The sequence below is a fragment of the Callorhinchus milii genome, unplaced genomic scaffold (assembly GCF_018977255.1).
Source record: "Callorhinchus milii isolate IMCB2004 unplaced genomic scaffold, IMCB_Cmil_1.0 Scaffold55, whole genome shotgun sequence".
Lineage (NCBI taxonomy): Eukaryota > Metazoa > Chordata > Chondrichthyes > Chimaeriformes > Callorhinchidae > Callorhinchus > Callorhinchus milii.
In genome coordinates, this window is record NW_024704796.1 from 310,674 (window position 1) to 317,642 (window position 6,969).

Consider the following 6,969-nt stretch of genomic DNA (forward strand, 5'->3'; position numbering starts at 1 on the left):
CAGAGACTAAACAACAACTACTACTTGCACCTATGAAACATGATACTTTCACTTGGCCTGGGAACTGCAATTCAGCATGAGTCAGCACTTACAAAAGAAGCAGAAAAATGTGGAGAAAGCAGTTCAGCATGTTACAAGTTTTAGCTATGCATGAGCTTGAGTGACATTTATGTGGAAAAAACATCCAAAATGGCTACCTCTATCACTGATAGTGTCACTGTAGCCATTTTGGATCTTGGTTAAATTATGTTACCGATTTAAAATCAGTGTAATATCTTAATCAAACAGCAGAAGAACCCAGTGCCATTTTGGAATGATTCATTCAATGCATTTAAGCCCTTTTTGAACTTTTTAAAATTAAATTCCCAACACAAGCCTTTAAACACAATTCAATATGAAATACGAGGCTCTAATTTCAACTAGATACATTATGCACATAGAACTTCTTCTGGCATGAGCAAGGCCAAAGGCTAACTGATACAGATCTAAACAGTGACAGTGAACATAATTTCCCAAAAGGCCAGTCCCAGAGTACTTAACCATTCACCCTCCAACCACAGACTCACATATTACAAGGGAGACAATATACTGCCAGAATGCTATCCAGTGTTGTTGTTGTTGTTGAGCTGGATTAGCATTCTGAGACCCCACACCACGGGGAGGGTGCAGGTTGTTGTTGATTTACTAACAACAAACTTCACTTTGCCCATTTCAGAAACTTGGAAGAGGCTCTACCGGTGGTGGTAGGGGAGTGCTATGATATTGGGACCGGGGAAAAGTTGCAAAGGGGAAAATTTTTCAGGCAACACCTTTGTCCTCACCCTCCTTTATTCCTGAGTGCATTAAGTACTTTCAGATATCCAGTCAATGTAAAATGCCTAGAATTACCAGTTATTGCAAATTAACTCCACAACAAGTAATGGCACTCAATCCGGAACTGTATCAAATACTCCAGGGAAGGCTACGTTAACAATGAAATCCTTAATAAGGTGAATAATCATGAATGCGTTTCAATTGAAATGCTGTCCAAAATAGAGATTTGTTTGGAATCGTGACCAATAGGCGGTAAATGGGAGACAAGAACAGTATTTAACAGCGATTTTAGGCTGCGCTATATGAGATCTTGGCCATACATCTCCAAATAAGCAGTTAATCAACAGTAACCAATTAATTATCTGCATAGCATAGTAAAACGTGGTCAAAACAGGGTCACACCTGTGTGTAAACCCCTACCAACCTGCCTGCTCCTTCTACTTACTGGTATCCAGCCTGCTTCACATCCCCCGCCTTGCCCACCCCACCATTGGCGCAGGCCTCCTGCCACTCTGCCCTGAACCTCTGGAACTCCATCCCGCAGTCCCCCGCCACATCCCCTCCCTTGCCTCCTTCAAGACCCGTCTCTAGACCTTCCTCTTCAACCATGCCTTTGGTCATGCCCCTCCATCCTCCCTGATCCCCAGCTCGCGTCCGAAACATTGACTGTCCAGCGCCTTGGGAAGTTCTCCCAGTGTGAAAGGGGCTACACAAGTGTAATTTTGTTGTTGTTGTTGCTAGCAACAGCTAGCTAATGTCTGACTTTCAGATATTTAAAATATACTTCAGGTGACAAACCTTCCTGCAAACAATCCACATTTTTTTATATAGAAAAATGAGAATGTTTTGAATTGCTCTGTGGTCAAGTATTGTGGTTGCAGACGAGAGAATGCACCTGGACAATTTGAGCCACTCGCGATCTGTCCCTTTTCGAAATCTGAACATTCCCCCCTCCCCGTCACAAAAGTTTTTTTAAAAAAAATATATAGGAAGATCCCAGGCCGCACGTCGCAACCGCTTTCAGAGAAACCTGTTTACAGGAAAAGAAGATTCTGGAAGTTGCTAAATGTGCCTGGGGCACAAAGGGGGAGGACTTACTACTTTAATGCCCACGTATGTGTACTGCACTCGAGGAAACAAGGGGCGGGGTTTGGGGGGGTGTAGGGTGAGGGGGGATGTGGGGGGGGCGTGTAGGGTGAGGGGGGATGTGGGGGGGCGTGTAGGGTGGGGGGATGTAGGGTGAGGGGGGATGTGGGGGGGGCGTGCAGTGTGGGGTGTGGGTGTAGGGTGAGGGGGGATGTGGGGGGCTGCGTGTAGGGTTGGGGGGATGTGGGGGGGTGTAGGGTTGGGGGGATGTGGGGGGTGTAGGGTGAGGGGGGATGTGGGGGGGGGACGTGTAGGGTGAGGGGGGATGTGGGGGGGGCGTGTAGGGTGGGGGGGGATGTGGGGGGTGTAGGGTGAGGGGGGATGGGGGGGTGTAGGGTGAGGGGGGATGTGGGGGGGGGCGTGTAGGGTGGGGGGGGATGTGGGGGGGGCGTGTAGGGTGAGGGGGGATGTGGGGGGGGGCCTGTAGGGTGGGGGGGGATGTGGGGGGGTGTAGGGTGTGGGGGGATGGGGGGGGGTGTAGGGTGAAGGGGGATGTGGGGGGGGTGAAGGGGGATGTGGGGGGGCGTTTAGGGTGGGGGGGGATGTGGGGGGGTGTAGGGTGAGGGGGGATGGGGGGGGGTGTAGGGTGGGGGGGGGATGTGGGGGGGTGTAGGGTGAGGGGGGATGGGGGGGGGTGTAGGGTGGGGGGGGATGTGTGAACAAGACCAACCACAATTCCAATCGAGAAAAAAAAAACACATTTTCTTTTAAAAAAAACAACAAAAAAAAATGGATTTAAATTAACCGGAGAATGCAAACTCACACCGTGGAAATACCCACTCTCGGATGCGTAACACATTGCTCTCTTTTTTTTTAAAAAAAACTATCTCTATAGACACATATATATTTTACGTACATATATATTTCAAAAAAAAAGGTCGGAAAGGAAATAATTCGGGATAAAAGCCTTCTCGCCGTTGTTGTGAGTGAGCGAAAACCGGACTGAACCGCACCAGGAAGGAGCCGCCGCCGCGCCGCGCCGCCCTCAGGCACAGCTCGGCAATGAGGCTAAATGAGCACAGCGCTGACCGGCCCGAAGACGGCGGCGGCGGCTCCGGTCGCCGCTTATTATTATAAATATTAATAATCCGCATAACAACCGACTGAAGCGGAGAGAGAGAGAGAGAGCGCGCGCGGGGCGGCGGGAGCGGCGGTGGGGTGAGGCGCGGCGCGGCGGCTCTCTCTCTGGGCCGCTCAGCCCGACCTCCAGCTCCGCTCGCCTCACAGCCAGGGCACCCGAGGCCCCGCTCCCCGCCTCCTTCCTCACGACCTGGCCTCCCACTCCTCTCCCAGGCCTTACCGGCCCCTCTCCCGGGCTCTCCTGGGCCCAACACCCACCTCAGTGCATGCGGCCGATCCGCGTGTCCGACCGACCCTCACCAATGACGCCGCTGCGCTTGCACCGCGCCTGCGCCGAGCTCCCCGCTCGCCCCTCCCCCCACCGAGCTGCGCTCTGCGCCTGCGTCGTCGCGGTGCCTGCCGGGATGTGTAGTAATATTGCACCTGGGCTGGGCCTACGGTGCCCGGCATGCATTGTGCCTCACCTCCCTGCAGTGTGCTCTCAACCAGAGCAGTGGGTTCAGTCGCCATGAGAGCCCACCTCTCAGCCCAGGGTGCCCTGCCCTGCCCTGCCCTGCCCTGCCCTGCCCTGCCCTGCCCAGCCCTGCCCGGCCCGGCCCAGCCCTGCCCAGCATGGCCTGCCCTGCCCTGCCCAGCCCTGCCCAGCCCTGCCCTGCGCTGCCCTGCCCAGCCCGGCCCGGCCCTGCCCGGCCCTGCCCTGCCCAGCCCTGCCCTGCCCGGCCCTGCCCAGCCCTGCCCTAACCTGCCCAGCCCTGCCCTGCCCAGCCCTGCCCAGCCCTGCCCTGCCCGGCCCTGCCCAGCCCTGCCCTAACCTGCCCAGCCCTGCCCTGCCCAGCCCTGCCCAGCCCTGCCCGGCCCTAACCTGCCCGGCCCAGCCCTGCCCAGCCCAGCCTTGCCCTGCCCGGCCCTGCCCGGCCCAGCCCGGCCCAGCCAGCCCAGCCCTGCCCTGCCCTGCCCTGCCCGGCCCTGCCCTGCCCTGCCCTGCCCAGCCGTGGCCTGCCCTGCCCAGCCCTGCCCTGCCCTGCCCAGCCCTGCCCGGCCCAGCCCTGCCCGGCCCAGCCCTGCCACACTGGGTGATTGCTCTTCATTGAGACATTAAACCATCGAACAGTCTGTTCCAACAACAATAACGACCAAATTCCATTCGGAGTCCTGTAGCTCAGTGGTTAGAGCACTCGCTTTGCGAGCGAGAGACCTGAGTTCAATTCCAGGCAGAGGGCCAAACTTTGGGCAAGTTTCCTTACTCCACACAGAGCCTAATAATAATCCCTCCAAAACAAAAACAATAATAAATTGGTCATTTTCAATCCACGACTGTTTTGCTGTGTGCAATTGGCTGCCGCGATCGCCCACAAATATACAGTCAATTCACTTTACAGTGTGTTCTGTGAAGCGCTTTGGGACGTCCTCCCGACGTGAAAAGCGCTATATCAAATGCAAGGATTATTATTATTTGTGTAGTGTACTTTTCACGCTGGGAGGACATCCCAAGGCGCTGGACTGCCAGTGTTTCGGACCCGAGCAGCGGAGTGTGGAGGGCATGGCATGGGGGGGGGGGGAAGAGGTCTTGAAGGAGGCAAGGGAGTGGAGGGGGATGAGTTGGGGGTTGTACGGGATGGCATTCCAGAACCTATTTACAGTGAATAGGTAATTCATTTTAGGATTGGTTGACCGTATTTTGGAAAGCAAATCTGGAGACACATATATTTTTAAAAAATGAACTTTCCACAATTTCTGATGCTGATAGTGACGGGAGAAGCTTGTTGGATTATTATTATTATTCGGAATGTTATGCTCAGTTTGTTGCTGAACTCAAATTTGACCTCATCAGAAATCGGGGATGTATGGTCACCCTACTTTAGGATCTTTTTTATCAGTAAATGTGAAAGTATACAAGCCGTAACTATATGTCGGACCAAGCCTCAACCAAAAATACAATTTTCGTGTGGACTTCTGACTCACAACTCTCCTAGTGCCTGCCAGCGCCATGCTGAGCAGCCTCACCATTTTTCCTGCCTTCACAGTTTCCAGGTATATCAACTTGGACTCAGATTGTCTGAATCCCACGAACAGAAGACCGCTTCTGCTTGCGGGATTCAAACAATTACAGTGCTGGTACTGGCAGGAGGCCGGAGCCAACTGAGCAGAAGTAGCAAGTAGTGGAGCAAAACCAGAAGTCTGGGAACTGGGGCATGTTGGTTTTAAGAACTAACAGAGGGGGGGAGGCAGGGCAAGGAAGACAAAGAAGAAAATGGGGTAGAAAACAGGGGATGATGGGTTAAAGATGTATTAATGATTGAAAACAAAGGGGGAGGATTGCAACAAAACAGGCAGAGAGAGAAACGGTGTGTTGGGAACCCAGATGATATGGTAATGATCACAGAAGAGGGGGAGGGGAAGCTGAGTTGTTATGGTCTGAAATAATTTAAATCAATATTGAGGCCAGAGGGTTGAAAGGTTCCTAGCGGATTGATGAGGTGAGGTTCCTTGAGCTTGCGCTGTGGTTCATTGGAACAGGGTAGGAGACCATGGATGGAAAGGTCAGAGTATGAGTGGGAGGTAGAGTTAATGTGGCAAGAGACTGGAAGCTCTGGGTTGTGCTTATGGACAGAACGGAGGTGTTCGGCAAATCAATCACCCAATCTGTGTTTGGTCTCCCCAGTGTAGAGGAGACCACATTCAGTAAATTCTGCGAATTCAGTAAACTACATTGGTGGTAGTACACGTAAATCGCTGTCTCACTTGGAAACTGTGTTTGTGGTGCTGGACAGTGGTATGGGAGGAGGTGAAAGAGAAACCGATTGAAGGGGCTCGTGGAGTGTGGAGCAGATAGTGGAGTGGGGTATAGGGAGGTGGCAGGGCATGAAGTCATTTGTACATGGTCGGATCTTGAAATCGATCCGGTCTGTAATTGAGAGCCAGTGTCGCCTGGCAAGGACAGAGGTGATGAGGCTACAGAGTTTGGTGCGGTTGAGCATAAGGGTGGCGGTGTTCTTAATTAATTGGATGTTATGAATGATGAAGTGGGAGAATGGCATGGAGGCAGTACTGTGCTGAAGCATTTTTAAAATGTTTTGACATGTCGCACACGAGCCTTGAATTGTGCACAGCTTTGTGTTTATTACACACAAGCACGTTTGGGGTCAGGCAGCTGCTTGCTCTCAATTTAAAATGAGACAAAGAATGTTTGTTTCATTGATGAGGGCAAAGTGCACATTGTACTTAGGAAATATCTAACTCTAGCTAACAGACAGCTGAACATGCTGCACAACAACAAATCAGCATTAACATCACCCACCCTGCTGCTTCCACACCATGTCCGTTACCCGTTCCTCTGAATGTTGAATTCAGCTTTAATAATCCTTACATTGGATATAATGCCTTATCACATTAAAATATATCAGAACGCTTCATAGGAGTCACTAGAGTACAGAGACTGTGTATTTTGCAGGCAAATACAGCTGCGAATTTGTACACAGCAATGATCCACAAACATCCATAAGGTGAATGACCAAATATATATGGGTGATTCTTGGCCAAGAGAAACTCCTCTTTTCGAGTAATGCCATGCGATCTCTGCCTAAACAGGCGGTCAGTTTAATGTCGCATCTGAAGGATTGTACCTTTGACGAAGCAACCAACATTGCAATGGAGTTTCAGCCAAGACCAGTGGTGGCCAACCATGGCCTGTGGGCCAGATTTTTGGCACAAATCAAGAAAATGCATTTTGTTGAGTTTGGCCCACCAATGGCCTACCTAGACCATGAGCTGAAACTTGGGAATTGAACCCACAACCTAATTGCCTGAGGGATGAATGTGCTACCAATTGAGCCAGACTGACACCTTTGCTTACAGTAAACAAATATGTGTACATAAGAATGACACAAAGAGGTGGGAGTGTGGAATTCTCTGTCACAGTCGGTTGTTAGG

At 51.6% G+C, this 6,969-nt stretch overlaps 1 protein-coding gene across 1 annotated transcript in view; it reads right to left on the reverse strand.

Annotated features, from left to right (window-relative positions):
* Positions 1-3,385, reverse strand: part of thrap3a (thyroid hormone receptor associated protein 3a) — a 52,088-nt gene extending 48,703 nt beyond the window's left edge. Inside the window, exon 1 of the mRNA XM_007906775.2 lies at positions 3,298-3,385. The gene's annotated coding sequence lies outside the window, so the exon portion shown is untranslated. The remainder of the gene's footprint in view (positions 1-3,297) is intronic.
* Positions 3,386-6,969: the final 3,584 nt, after the last annotated feature.